Here is a 15464-nt window from a genome sequence, read left to right on the forward strand (position 1 = left end):
CTTCCAACAAGAGCTGGGGGGAATGCCAAGTACCCCAACTCTCGCAAGATGACACTACGCAGCAGTGCTCTAGTTCCTTTTTTTGATATTTGGGCTACTTGGCATTCCCCAGGATCCCTCCGGAAGGATGATGCCATCACCCGTAACTAGGCACTATGAGCGATAGCCAAGTGAAAGATATATATCTTCCTTTATGTTTATATATTTTGTTGTTATTGTTATTTTGTTTCATTTGTCCTTATTGTATAGTGTTATTTTTGTACATTAAGGCTACCATCCGCACAACCACTAGTGCGGGTGCGGGACAGATCACACCAGTTCCTGCACCCGCAGCGAAACCACGCTACTCCTTTGCAGACTCACAGGGCTGCCATTTATTCTTAAGGGCATCCCTACGTATCTGCAACCACTATCTGCAACCACAGTGTGTGTACGGTGCCGGAAATTGCTTGATGCAAAAGCACCATGCGATTACCCTCCGGCTGTGGTTTAAAAATTGTGCAGGAACCTTTTTCCTGCATGAAATGCAGGCACAGCAGCCCATTTCAATGAATAGGCCACCATGCCCACGCAAATGTGTCTCACAGAGCCACATGGGTGGGAACCTAGCCTAAGATAGGGGACGGGGTTCTAAGGCCTGGTTCACATTACTGCGATTTCAGCTGCGACTTGAGTCACATGATTTCAGCACGATTCTGGCCCTATAAAAGATGCAAACAATTTGCAAGAAGCATCACAGTTGCATCACATAATCGCACTAAAGGTCGGATCAAAATCTGATCACAGCAGTGTGAACCTAGTCTTACTGAGTAAGTTGACCTTTCTATTTTTAGCTTTGGATAGAGTATGAAAGCATTAAAACTAGGGATGCACCGAAATGAAATTCTTGGCCGAAGCCGAATAATAATGAAATGCTTGGCCGAAGGCCGAATACCGAACGCGGTGTTTCGCATTTTTTAACATAAAATACACCCATTAGCATGCCCCTTAACATAAAATACGCCCATTAGCGTGCCCCTTAACATAAAATATGCCCATCAGAGTGCCCCTTAACATAAAATATGCTCATCAGAGTGCCCCTTAACATAAAATATGCTCATCAGCATGTCCCTTAGCATAAAATAAGGGGCACGCTGATGGGCACATTTTATGTCAGGGGGCACGCTGATGGGCACATTTTATGTTAGGGGGCACGCTGATGGGCACATTTTATGTTAGGGGGCACTCTGATGGGCAAAACAAAACATTTAAATCAGCATTGCTCTTAACATAAAATATGCCCATTAGCGTGCCCCTTAAAATGAAATATGCCCATCAGAGTGCCCCTTAACATAAAATATGCTCATCAGCATGTCCCTTAGCATAAAATAAGGGGCACGCTGATGGCCACATTTTATGTCAAGGGGCACTTTATAGGGCACTCTAATATAATTAGCATGGCAAGTGGCAACAACATATGGCAGTCTGCACACTAATGCTTGTGCAGCTGCCAGCTACCGTATTCTTCTCCCCCAAATGTGCTCAGCTCCACATCACATACCTCAACTGCAGCCAGAGCCAAAAGCCGCGAACAGGGGGGGCGGGGCGTGGACCTAGTGTGAAGGAGCCGCCAGTCAGGAGCAGGGGGCGGGACGCGCGCGTGACGTCACACCCCCTACTCGCGGCCGGACAGGACACCGGCGGCGTGAGAAGGGAGCCGCGAGCCGCAATGAGGAAGGTGAGCGGTCAGGGCAGAAGCTACAGAGGATCATTGCATACATTATCAGAGGGTTACTTACTGCAGAGGACATTTTTTACATAGATCATAATAGAGGACCGCGAGCCGCAATGAGGAAGGTGAGACATTGTTCGGCTCAAAATTATTCGGCCTTTTGATTTATTCGGCCTTACACCGAAAGTGCCATTTTCTCTATTTTCGGCCGAATAATGTTCGGCCGCCGAATATTCGGTGCATCCCTAATTAAAACCCCTATCTACTGTTAGGGAAATTTCCATTCACTTTCTGTCCCCGAAAAGCAACAGGAAGTGAGAGCAAATCCCTTCCTAATAAGGAAAATTCCTACCGCAGACAGTTGTCACTGGAACAGATGTCCCCATTAGAAGATTCCTGATCTAGTAACAGCTGTAAAATGTTTGGATTTCCCATCACAATGGTTTCCAGGACAAATAGAAAGGGTGAATCAATTGTACATCCAGAGGAGACAGACAGTAATATAAACTTTAAAATTTAAAACCCAGAAACTGCGCTTGTGTATAAAAATAAGTAAAAAAAACAAATCAGTCATACAGTGAACAACAATATGAAGCAGCAGCTCTACTATGAGATATTTGTCACAGTACTTCTACAATTGCAATACCTTGAGCTGTGCTGAAAAAATAAAAAAGACATTCCAAACATATGTACACTAATAATCTTATATACACATAATACATGAAAATTATTTTGTTATGTGAAAAATGACGAAGAAAGTCCTCTATTTAGTGTTCATATCAAAATCACATCGCCAAAAAAGATGTCCACCACCAATGCGTTTAGGAATCCATGCATCAAACCACCACCCTATTGGTAAAATTGCAGGCTTACCAGCTGTATATGACCCTCTAACTAAAGAGAAGTCCTAAAGAGATCATGGATAAAAGACTGTGACAAGATCATCACATGTCTACCTGCACTCTCCCAAGATGACAGAAATCTTTATAGTGGTTTTAAAGGTAGGTTTTTTTTATCCTAATGCATTCTATGCATTAAAGTGGAAGTAAACCCTCCTATCATTTTCAGCCAAGAAACCCGCCATCTTGGCCTCAACAATATTCAACTGCCATGACGCTGCACGTGTGCTCCGTTATGACACCGGCCATTAGATGGTTTGACAATTTAGTTGACACCACATCCAATGTGACAGTTAGCAATCCCAGAATGCAGGGAATGTAAATGTTTTCTGAAACCATTAAATCAATGGGTTTACTTTTGCTTCAAGATAAAAAACCTTCTGTGTGCAGCAGCACCCCCCCCCCCAATACTTACCTGAGCCACATCTCAATCCAGCGATGTTGCACAAGAGCCTCGGCTGTCCGGGACTCTCCCTCCTCATTGGCTGAGACAGCAGTGGGCACCATTGGCTCCTGCTGCTGTCAATCAATCAGTGAACCAATGAGGAGGGGCGAGGCCAAGCCACGGCTCCATGTCTGAATAGACACACAGAGCAGCATCTCTGCTTGGGTGCCCCCATAGCAAGCTGCTTGCTATGGGGGCACTCGGCAGGAGGGAGGGGCCAGGAGCTCCAGCGATGGACCTGAGAAGAGGAGGATTTGGGCTGCTCTCTGTAAAACCACAGCAGGTAAGTATGACATGTTTGTTATTTAAAAAAAAAAAACAAGGCTTTAGTATCATTTTAAGAGTTCCTCCACACGTCACTATCCAATAATGCTCATAAAGAGATATAGAATCAAATGTTCCACATAATATAAATCTTCTTAACAGAATTTATTAATATTAAAAATGCATTTACATCAACACTTTAAAATTTGCGCAATAAAAAAACACTCTCGGCCCCATAATATAAACTTGGCAGTTGTTTGAATCCTTCCCCATTCAATTAAAAAAAAAAAAGGCTTTTGCTATTAATACACTTTAAGAACACATGGCAAGGTAAAAAATCTTGACATCACTTTTTTTTTTTTGTTCAAGTTCAGTGCCAACCTAATATGCAGTATTTTTTAGGGTAGAACAATTTATTCGGTCCCTGCCCCAAAATAAGTTACAGCCTAATGACAATATCACACATGCAAGTGCATACAAAAATTATTTAGGGCCAATTTGTTCATAAACCAGTTACTTTAAAGTGTAACTCCACTTTTGTTGAGAAAAAAACATTTCCCTTGGGTGATTTATGTATATTGCAGGGATTTTAACAAACTTTGTTGCAGATTCCTACCTTTTGTAATTCTGAAGAAATCCCTGTTTGTTCCTCTGTGCCCCTGTGCTAAGTGGGTCTAATGGGATAATGGGAGTGGTTTTATAATTCTAAACCAGCTGCTGCACCTGCAGGGCTCAAATGGGGAAAATTGCTGGGTCTGCATCCCTTTAGCCATTATTTCCTATTGGGAGTATCTCACCAAAAATGACATTTTGTTGCAGGAGATGCAAAAATTGGACTTGTATCTTAGTGTAGACTTCTGGGAAAATCAGAGAGCAAATCACCCAAGCAGGAAATGATGTCTATGGGAAGCGTTCTGTATACATTATGTGTACAGAACACCTCTAGGTAGCCATATTGTATTGCACTATATAGAAAATTACAACAGCTGCAGATTGAAAAGGAAAGGTCATTTTTAATAACATTCAATTACAATATGATTTGTGTCGCAATTGTATACGCTGTATTGTTTTTTCTTTATTTGCTTTACACGCAACGAATTTCCGCCGACCGGTCATCCATCTTTTGTCCAGAGTCGTGTCTGTTGGTTGAAATGTGCCTAGACTGCACACAAATTTTCCTGCACGACAGAATTCTATTTTAGAAGTGATGTCATGTGTTGGATTGCTTTCTATGTGTTTTTTCATCTCTGAGCATGCCTAGACTTGCTCATAAGATTTTTTCCCCGTCGAAATCTGTACTACCGTAATGATACGAAAATCGGACGTGTGTTGACGGACGACAAAAATTATATAGCCTGCACACCAGAATTTTTTCGGCCGAAAAGTCGGAGTCGGTTGTCGGAAGCATCATACTAACAAGCTGAAAATTGGCAGATCGGTCGTCGGACGAAATTTCACGGCCGAATTTCTTATTGTGTGTACGGGGTTTAACCCTTTAAGATTTTTTTATTAGGTATAGATATTTTACCATTATTGTATTAGGAAAGGGATATTTACCCCTGCCACCCCAGGTGTGACAGCACCTTCTCTCTGATATTTACATCCATGGGTTAATAATTATGTGCTTTTTAGAAATCAGCTACCGTAACTGTGGGTGCTGCCTTTGAGTTTTGGATAGCCAGGTGATGTTCCGCTTTAACAGGATGTTTTTGGCTTGTAGGAAGAAATCCCCATGTACATCAGGAGAATATAGATACTCTATGCTGGCAAAGTCTATTTTTGAATTATAAACTGTGATTGTATTGTGATTGGATGTGTACACTAGCATGCAATCTTCATTACAATATTTCAACGTGGGGAGAAGAGACAGCATTACCTATCAGCCCAATACACACAAGTGTCTTTTAGAATTTAATGCTGTCTTTCAAGGTCGCGTTAAATTAGATACAGCACACAGCATTCCCTGTGTGTCAACATCTCGCAGATGCTTGTAAAAGCCAGTAATCATCTTAATTTGAATAGATGGCAGCACTTGAGAAGCACTTGATATGCATTCACTTAGCTCTTATTGTCTGTTTCCAATTTATTCAGTTTTTATTCCTATTGTAGAATCTATTTTAGCTTACACCTATGACTTCATTTTTTTTTTAATCACATTATTGAAAGCCAACGAGCAGATCTTTGTGTGGTTAAAAGACACTAGACTTACACATTCCAGTGACCATGAAAAAGAGGATGTCAAGGTAAAATAAAAAATAAAGACAGTCATCTCTGCAATACATAGACATTTCCTTAAAGCGGAGTTCCGGCCTCAAATACCTTTTTAAACTAAAAATACCCCTATAATCCTAATCCATCGCCCTTTACAGAACCGCTATTCTCATACTTACAAGGTGTACAGTATTGGATTTTAGTCAAAATCTTACTTTTAAAAAGGCTGTCTGGCCATCTTGGATGTGGGCATCTGAAGCCGCAGTGTAATATACTGTGTCCTTCTTCCTGATTCCAGGGAGTGTTCTGGGAGTTCTTCCTGATTCCAGCCTCCTGGGAGTGATGACAAACAGCTCCCAGGATGCAATGCAAAGGCAGAAGTGATGTCGGTGGCCGTGGCCACAGAGGGGGGAGAAGGAGGAAGTACAAGTATAATCAAAAATGCCCTGAAAATAAGGTAAGGCACCCCCGAAAAAAAGTTTAAAATGCCCAATTGTTGATCAGCATAGCGAGCACTCCAGGAATCGCTAAAGTTGCAAAATAGGCCGGAACTCCACTTTAAAGTGTTACTAAACCCGCAGCAGTAAAATCAGTCTGTATATGCAGTAAAGCATGCTTGTTATACTCACTGTGGAACCTAATGGGTTAATCCTCCGCGTTGTGTAAAAAGGCTGTTTGATCCTGTCTTCTCTGATCCTCCTGTTCTTTTTACTGGTCCCAATCCATCTGCTGATAGAACAGAGCCTTGGGGGCACTCCGCACATGCTCAGTTTGATGTGTATTGCTAGAGAGTTTTTTTTTTTTTTGGAGGGTGCATGTGATAAGCAGAGGGCCAATCAGCACTGTCCAGACAGAAAGTCAGGGGTTATGCAGCCTCATTGGACAGTCAGAGCAGAATGAAAACTCCTCCTACAAGCTTTAACCAGTGCTTGGCCAGACACTGATAGAAGTCGCTAGACTGCTATATACTGCTGATGAGAAAAGGTATTTAGCAGTTTATATTTACTAAAATAATTGCATTTCGATGTTCTGTGTATTTTGGGAGACCAGATATAGTGAATGCAGGGTCCTGGGTTTAGTAACACATTAAGTTCTGTCCTTTTAAACACAGCATACAGAAAATAACTGTTGATGTGCCAGAAATGTTGTGTGCTGCTACCTTTCTTCCAGTTATATCAAACAGATATAATAAAACACTTTCAATTGTATATTTAGCAGACCAAAAGGGAACAAATAGGAAAATTTCATTTTTAGAGTTTACATACACTTTAAGGGCTCAATTACACTTGCTTTGATTTAAACACACATTAACATGCCTACTGCTTCAAAGTACATTTTTTGGACTTATTTACACTTGCTTTGATTTAACAGTAAAGCGCCAAGCGCATCAACATGCATTTTTTATGTGTTTTTGATGCTTCTGTGATGCTTTTTTGAAGCTTGGCAAATGACAAATATGTGTTGTTTTTTCTATTAGTTTTAAAGAAGCTGAGTAGAATCCCTGCCCAACCAGCTCAGTAATACCCCTGCTCAGCAGACACCCAGCTCATTCGTATTCTCGTTCAGCAGATCCCCAACTCATTAGTACCCCTACTCAGCAGATCCCTTGCTCAGTAGTACCCCTGCTCTGCTGCTGACACCTCATTCAGTAATACCCCTTGCTCTGCTGAACCCCACTCAGTAGTAACCCCAGCTCTGCTGATCCCCCACTCATTAGTAACCCCCAGCTCTGCTGATCTCCCACTCAGTAGTAACCCCCAGCTCTGATGATCCTCTGGTTTGCTGATCACCATCTCTCTTTCCAGTCCCTGCTCATCTCCTGCTATATCTCTCATGCTGCTCACCACATGAGACATCTTCTAGTTTCTCCCACTCTGGTCCCCCAGCTCTGCTTATCCTCCACCGCTCATTCCTCTCTCTCCAGTCCACACTCACCATTCGTCAAAGAGTTGTCACATTGCACACTAAATGGCCAACTGCTAGTTGCTCTGCTCCAGTCCAGATCCCTCTTACCTTCCCGCTGCTCCATGCTGCACACCAGATGTTATGTCTGCACCAGACAATCCCAGACTATATATACAAGAACTGGAAAAGACTGCATTCTGGGATATTTAATACCTCCAATCCTGGTAAATGGGTAGCCACAGGGTGGTATTTTGGAGACCCAATAATATTGACCATGTGCCCTTTCTGAATCAGAAGATGTCAATAAACATTGGTTGGAAACCCATGGACTTTTTGGGCACTTACAATGAAAAAGTTAAAATTTTACAAATTTGATTCACATGTAGAAAACATTTTGCCTACTCTAACAAAAACCTAGCAATTCCTATTCTAGCACACTAGAGGGTGCTGCATGTGAATAAAATACTAGGTTTTTGTTAGAGTAGGTAAAATGTTTAGGCTTCGCTGGCACCTTATTTGGTCCAAGGTGAGTAACTCAGGGAGGCTAGTAAGACCATCTCTGATACCTCCCCCTACTTCTAAAAACTTGGTAAAGATTCTAGAAGAATGGGAGTGAAGGTTAGGGGGAGCTGCCTGGAATATTCAAGAGGGACCTGACCAATCCCCAACAGGTTGGCAGGGGGCAGACCCCCTCAAATACTTAGGGTCACCCCAGCTGAACAGGAGAGTTTGGGTGGAAGATTGGAGATGGAGTGCTAGTAGGCTATCGGTGGACCCTTGAGGATAATCCCCGAGTGACCCCAGGTCTGGGAGCAGGAGAGATCCTCTACAACCCACAAGGAGTCCTGTCCAGTGGCAGGAGAGCAGGGGTGAGGACAGCAAGAGCCAGTGAGCTTGTTCGGGAGATCTCCAAGGAGAAGACAGCCAAGTGGGCTGGTGAGTGTTACAGTTGGGGAGGACTGAGAGACAGCCTGAGAGAACTGGGTGAGATCAAACTAAGATGGATGCAGAGTCAGTCTGGGAGGACTGTGGAAGCTTAGTCAAGAGGGCTGGATAAAGGAGCAGTTGCAGTCAGGTGGGCTGGCAGTGCATGAAAAGGTGGTGCTGGGATCAGTACAAACAGGACAGCTTTGCTACACTACTAAAGGGGTCTGCGGTCCTTGCCTGTTAAGTACATTTGCTACTAATCTGACTGAACCCTATTGTCAGATCACCTAACAGTGTGCCAGATGGTCCTGGGAGTTGTAGTGATTCAAGCAAATGTCGTGCAGGAGGAAGCTGAGGAGTGTGTAAATAGTCTGTACAGAAGAAATTTTCCCTGAAAAGTTCTGCTAAATTCAAGTGGGCATTCCAAAATACCCCTATCCCCATCCAAGTTCAATACCCCTAATAAAAACACAAAAACTAAACTGCAAGGACTGTTTTATGTCTTTAGAGTGCTGTGGAAAATTTTGTATGCCTGGCTGTGCAGGGTGGGGGATCCCTCATTCACCAGTGGCTCCTGCGGGGGGTAGCGCCACATCTTGGAGTGTCGTCTGGGATATCCACCCAGCCATTGCTCCTAGCAACTGGAGTTCCTCAACAAGCCAAAAGCTGCACTTTATTCAGGACCACCAGAAGGGTTGAACAAGGGAAGGACTTATGTGTTCTGCCTGTTTGAACTGTCGCTCTGAAAAACAAAGGTCATTACCCCTAGCAACCAGCTGGAGCAACTGTCAGAACTATTTCTGTCCTGCTTAGCCAGTTGCTCCAACCGAGGCTGGAACAGACACTTGTTTTTGTGAACTTTACCATGTGCTGTTACCCATGGCAACTACAGCGGGCAATCTCGCCCATGGATTACAAATACACTCAGCAATCTGCTTATGGCTGGGAAAAAAGAGTTTATGCTTCAAAATCCTGCTAAAGACAGTAAAGTATGCACAGAGATATCTGCTGTTGCCCATGGTGATTGGGGTATTCCAGCGGGTGCTTACCAGGATGGAGTTTGCCAGTTGTCCAACCATGGCTGATGAGAAGGACTGTCCTAAACCTGATAAATACAGTGAGATAAATGCCACAGACTTTGCTGTTACTAAAGGCAACCACAGTAAATGCGAGCTGCCACCTGCTCCCAGTTGCTCCAGCACTGTCGGTGCCGAGCGGCATGTCCAGACAAGTTCTGCAGGTACCAGTGTATGTGTTATTATTATCATCATTGTGCCTGCAAATTCAGTTCAGCAAGCAAAGGGTTACAGCAGAGCGCACGGTAAAAGGCCTGTTTATTAGCATCGCTGGCGCCAGCCAGTTTAATAGCTCAGGGATGGAGCTATACACTGTAGGAGTCCCAGTGTGCCCTGCTAGCAGCGAGAGAGAGAGGAGCAAGATGGCAGAAGGTGCATGTGTGTACCCAGCGCTGACCTGGTTGCCTGATCTGCAGGGGCGGACACTGGCGGACACCAGCGCCCTGTTGGAGCATTGCGGGGGATAATTGATGGGACTGAGCGACTGTGCCTTCTGTTTCCTGCATGCAGAATACCGGCCGCGGTGGTCAGTGCCCCTGGATCCGGTGCAGGCACTGTAACGAGCCGATCACCAAGCTGACATCCAGCGAGCAGGAGCCACTAAGCTACGATGTAGACCTGCTATTAGGACTGTGCACTCTACAGCCTCAGAAGTCCCAAGAGGCCAATGCGGGCCTGGAATCATGCCCTCAAGGCGGGGTGGAGTCTGAGCCTGGTGACTCCCCTGTGAAGAACAGCGACATCAGGGAAGAAGGATTTAGATCTGCTATGGCCGACAGCCCAGTCAGGGACCTGGTAACCATGAGTACTGCCCAGCAGGAACCAGACACTGTCCCTGAAATGCCGGCTGCGCCTATGTGTTCTGCCAACCCCACCTGGAAGGAGCCAGTGCAGGGGGGAAATGTGCCCTCAGGTGAGCTAGTGGGGGAAGGCAGTGACAGGGCCATAGACTGGGTGTTGCCAAGACTGCAGGCAGAATTCAGGCCCTTTGATGATGAGTTAGCGGATTGGTCGTCGCACAGTAATTTGGAGGAGGAATGAAAGTGGGGAGAAGGAAGAAGTCCAGTCCGAGTTGTTGATAGTGCCAGGTCCAGCTGAAGGGACCGGAGAAGCCACAAAGACCCCAGTCAGCGTCAGACAAACCTTCTTTAACAGACCCTCCACCACCCAGAACAGCTGAATTCAAGAAGTGGGTCAAGAGGTTCCCCAATGCTTGTGTCCTTCCAGAAACAGGGAAGCCTAAAGAACTGCTCAGGTTTTCCAGGTTCCAGAGGGAAATCTAGCGTAAAACAGCTCTGGAGTGGGGTCTGAACTACCCCTGTGTCCCTCCTGATATCATGGACATCATTGAGGACTCCCAAAGAGAATGGAAGAATGACCTGGTGTGGGAGTACATGCACGTCCCTAAGCTTCCGCGGGAGCCAGATTATGAGGGGACCTGGGCCAGTTTCAGAACATTTGTCTGGAATTTTGGCTGGAGAGTGCAATCTACAAAGACAGGGTGGTGGTCGTGAAGGTAGGACAGCCTGCCAGGAGCCACTCTGATGATGGCAGCAGGAGAAGATTGCCAAAACCTGATTTTTATCTGTGAGGGACTGCTGGAGTGTGCAGCTTACAGGTGAAGATCTTTGCATGGACAGCTGGGAGAATTGCTGTCTGTGTCTCTTTTTTCTGTTTGCTATTACAGACTAGGTTTGCCTGGCACCCTGACCTGTGCCAGAATAATGAACTGTTCCCACTGATAAACTTGGGTGGTGCCTAGTCTACTGATAGAAGCCCTTTGAAAAGAGCCTGCTGACAAGGGAAGGGACTCCTCCTATCAGAAACTCTAGGGAAAAAAAAGTACTTTGATGTTTTATTTTCTGCCTGCAGGTTTATAACCCCCTGCTGACAGAATGAAAAAAGAAAAAAAAATGTGCTCTAATTGCTTATTTTCTGCCAGCAGGTTTATAACCCCCTGTTGACAGAATGTGTGAATAGTTAGGCTTAGTGAAAGGGTTGTGTTCTTTTGTGGTTTTCTCCGTTTGGGGGTGTCATTGTGAACTGCTGTTCACCCTGCTCCGGATGGATTCCAGAATTCCAGCTTGTTAGGAGGACTTCCCTCGAGGGGGAGGTGCTCTCATTTAACTACTTTAGCCCCGGAAGGTTTTACCCCGTTCCTGACCAGGCCCCATTTTGCGATTCGGCACTGCATTACTTTAACAGACAATTGCGCGGTCGTGTAACGCTATGCCCAAACAAAATGTGTGTCCTTTTTTCCCCACAAATAGAGCTTTCTTTTGGTGGTATTTGATCACCTGTGCGATTTTTATTTTTTGCACTATAAACAAAAAAAGAGCGACAATTGTGAAAAAAAAACAATATTTTTCACATAATGCTATATGACATTCCCAAAAAAAAATGTAAAAATCAAAATTTTTTAACATTTTAGGCCAATTTGTTTTCTGCTACATATTTTTGGTAAAAAACAAGCGTATTTTGATTGGTTTGCGCAAAAGTTATCGCGTCTACTAACTACGGGAAAGATTTAGGTCATTTTTATTGTTTTATTTTTTTTACTAGTAATGGCGGCGATCTGTGATTTTTAGTGGGTCTGCAACATTGCAGATCGGACCCCTAACTGACATTTTTGACAGTTTTGGGGGTACCAGTGACATTACTACAGTAATCAGTGCTAAAAATATGCTCTGTTTCAATGCCATTGGCAGGGAAGGGGTTAACCCTGTGGGTGATCAACGGGGTTAATGTATGCCTATATGCTTATTAACTGTGTGTGTGTGTGTGTGTGGGGGGGGGGGGGGTTCTGTGACAGGCACAGACAGATCTCAGTCCCTGCCTGTCTCACAGAAGATCCACCTGCTTTGTTTACATAAGCAGGAGGGTCTTCTCTCCGTTTCCCAGATCGCGGGAGGAAGGAAGCAATCGCCGCCTCTCCTCCCGTGGCCTGCCTCCTGCTGTGTTTAGACACAGCGCGCCGCCAGAATCACATGCACTCCAGTCACGTAGTACTACGTGACTGGACACAGGGGAGCCGCTCTGCCGCAGTAATATTACTGTAGGCGGTCGGCAAGCGGTTAATACTGTATATATGTTTTTTCATGCCTAATGTGTTAGCTGCAGGGACCTGTAGCCAGAATGTAAATATTGTACCTATGCACTGCATATTGTTGAAAAAGAGCCAGTATATCTTTGATATTTTTATTTATTTGTATTATAGCCCTGTCCATGTTGTGTTCCCTTTTCCCCTCCCACATTATTTTATGGGATGCCATGTTTTTTTACTCCTCATGAGCCATTTTTTTTGTTTCCCAGCCATGGGGACAGGCTGTTATCTGGAGGGGTGAGTATAGCTCCCTCTTGCTAGAATAGGAATTTTTAGGTTTTTGTCAGAGTAGGCAAAATGTTTAGGCAGCCATCCTCTACAACCCACAAAGAATCCTGTCCAGTGGCACGGGAGTAGGTGTGAGGAGAGCGGAGCCAGTGAGCACGCCTTAGAGATCTCCAAGGAGAAGACAGCTAGGTGGGCTGGTGAGTTTTACTGTCAAGGAAGACTGAGAGGCAGCCTGAGAGGACTGGGTGAGAGCAATCTGAGATGGAAGCAGTCAGTCTAGGGGGACTGTGTAAGCTTAGCCAAGAGGGCTGGAGAAAGGGGCAGCTGCAGTCAGGTGTGCTGGCACTGCCTGAAGAGGTGGTGCAGGGATCAGGAGCCACAGAAGGACAGCTGGGCTAAAAGACTTTGAAGTTGTCCTTTGAAAGTTCTGCTACATTGAAGTGGGCATCCCATAATACCCCTATCCCCATCCAAGTTCAATACCCCTAATAAAAACACAAAAACAAAGCTACAAGGACTGTTTTCTGTCTCCAGAGTGCTGTGGAAAATTCTGTGTGCCTGGCTGTGTAGAGTTGGGGATCCCTTATTTACCAGCGGCCCCTGTGGGGGTAGTGCTACACACATATAGCCAAACTAACGTGCATCAAGATCATTATTAAAAATAATATTAAAAAAATAATGATCTTGATGCATATGTTAGTTTGGATTTTAAGATTTATATGCGAATAAAAATTTGTTGAATTTTAACTTTTTCGTTATAAGTACCTAAAAAGTCCATAGGTATTCTAACCAATGTTTATTAATATCCTCCAATACCTCCAAAACAACGCAAAGCAAAGCTAACTTAACTAACATAAGTGCCCCTCTAATGCTGCAGGTGCTGCTAGCGAGCGATGTGATAGACTTCTATGGGGGCTTTGGAGATGCTCTGAAGCACCTAGAAAGCAGTATGATTTTTTTAAGTTGAAGCTTACCATATGTAACAACAGGATACAGGACTATAAGGTAGCCATTTTATTAAGTGAGAGGGGCTTTGATTGGCACTGAGAGTGCTTTAAAAAAAGCATGGCAAATGCCACATTTTGAAGCAAGTGTAAACAAGTCCTTAATGTGAAATGGGAATTTCACAAAGTCAACATCCTCCACCAGGGAAAAATATTTCACCATCCACCAACTAGTGATCGACCGATATAGTTTTTTTTATTGCCGATTTTTTGGTCATCGCATGTCGGTATTTGCCGATATTTTCGTACATTCAATTTTTTTTTTCTGACAGGTACTGTTGTGGAAGGATCTGGGGGTCTAAGAGACCCCAAACCCCTCCTCTGCACTTAAAAGCATTCAAAAAGCCAATCTTTGCTGTTTTGAATGCTGTAATTGTTTTGAATTTGGCGCTGAGTACCTGAAAGTGACGTCATGACATCACTTCCGGGTTTTTACATGGAGACCCGATCAAAACCGAATGTGGCTTTGATCGGGTCTTCTCTTTGGCAGCCCTGCAGGATGGTTGCCCGGGTCTCCCGGTGGGATGGGAGACCCGGGCGAGCCGCGGGAGGGGAGGGGGATGTCCCCTCCCGCTCCTTGTAATGACAGCCGAGCGGCTTCTCAGCCGCATCGGTTGTCATTACAAGACAGCCGACCATCGGCTATGGACGCCGGTACCTGGGTGATGGCTCTAGCTGCAGGCATCACTCCGGTACAAGCACTTTTCCGAAATATCGGTAACCTCCGGAGCGATTCCGATATATCGGGGAAAGTGCATATCGGCCCCCGATAATCGGTCGATCCCTACTATCAACTTCGAAAATAGGTAGCAACTAATAAATGTTATAGCATGATACTGTATGGGTATCTAGGCTCTTTTCCCTGTGGCTTCCGATTTTGTTTAGGGTCTCAAAGCAAGCAAACAGGTAACACATTTGTAAAGCCCATCACTTTGAAAAGGTATGAACTGAAAAAGTTAGGACATGCACTACTGTTATTTAACTGCTGCGTGTTGCATAATGCCTCGTACACACAATCAGATAATCGGACAACATACCGTTTGTATTTTGTTGCATGATACTAATATTGAATTCAACAATGCATACTAAACGTATGATTTTTTTTCGTATGATTCTGGAAAAGCTTCCTGGTTGCGTAGCTACGTATCGGATAGTAAAAAACAAAAGCAGCCAGGCCTTTTCCGGGTATTTTCATGTTTCTGATCACGCGTGTTCTTTGTCTATCAATCAGTCTTCAGAAACACAGGGATCCTGTGTTCCTACTGTTTAGGAATGCAGGAATCTGTGTTCATCTATTGAGTCCATTCCCCACCACAGTTAGAAAGCACTCCCTAGGAGCACACTTAACCCTTTGGTCGCCCCTAGTGATAACCCCTTCCCTCCTTCACTGTTATTAGTACAGTAACAGTGTATATTTTTAGCACTAATTACTGTAGTAATGTCACTGGTCCCCTCAAAAGTGTCAGTTAGGTGTCCGATTTGTCTGCCGCAATGTCACTGATCGCCGCCATTACTAGTAAAAAATATAAAATAAATAAAAATTACATACATTTTTAAACTTTTCCCTAGTTTGTAGACGTGGTAACTTTTGCGCAAACCAATCGATATACATTTATTGGGATTTTATTTTACCAAAAATATGTGGCAGAATACATATTGGCCTAAATTGATGAAGAATTTTAATTTTTTTA

Source organism: Pelophylax lessonae (assembly GCF_965119305.1).
Source record: "Pelophylax lessonae genome assembly, chromosome: 5".
NCBI classification, from domain to species: Eukaryota; Metazoa; Chordata; class Amphibia; order Anura; family Ranidae; genus Pelophylax; species Pelophylax lessonae.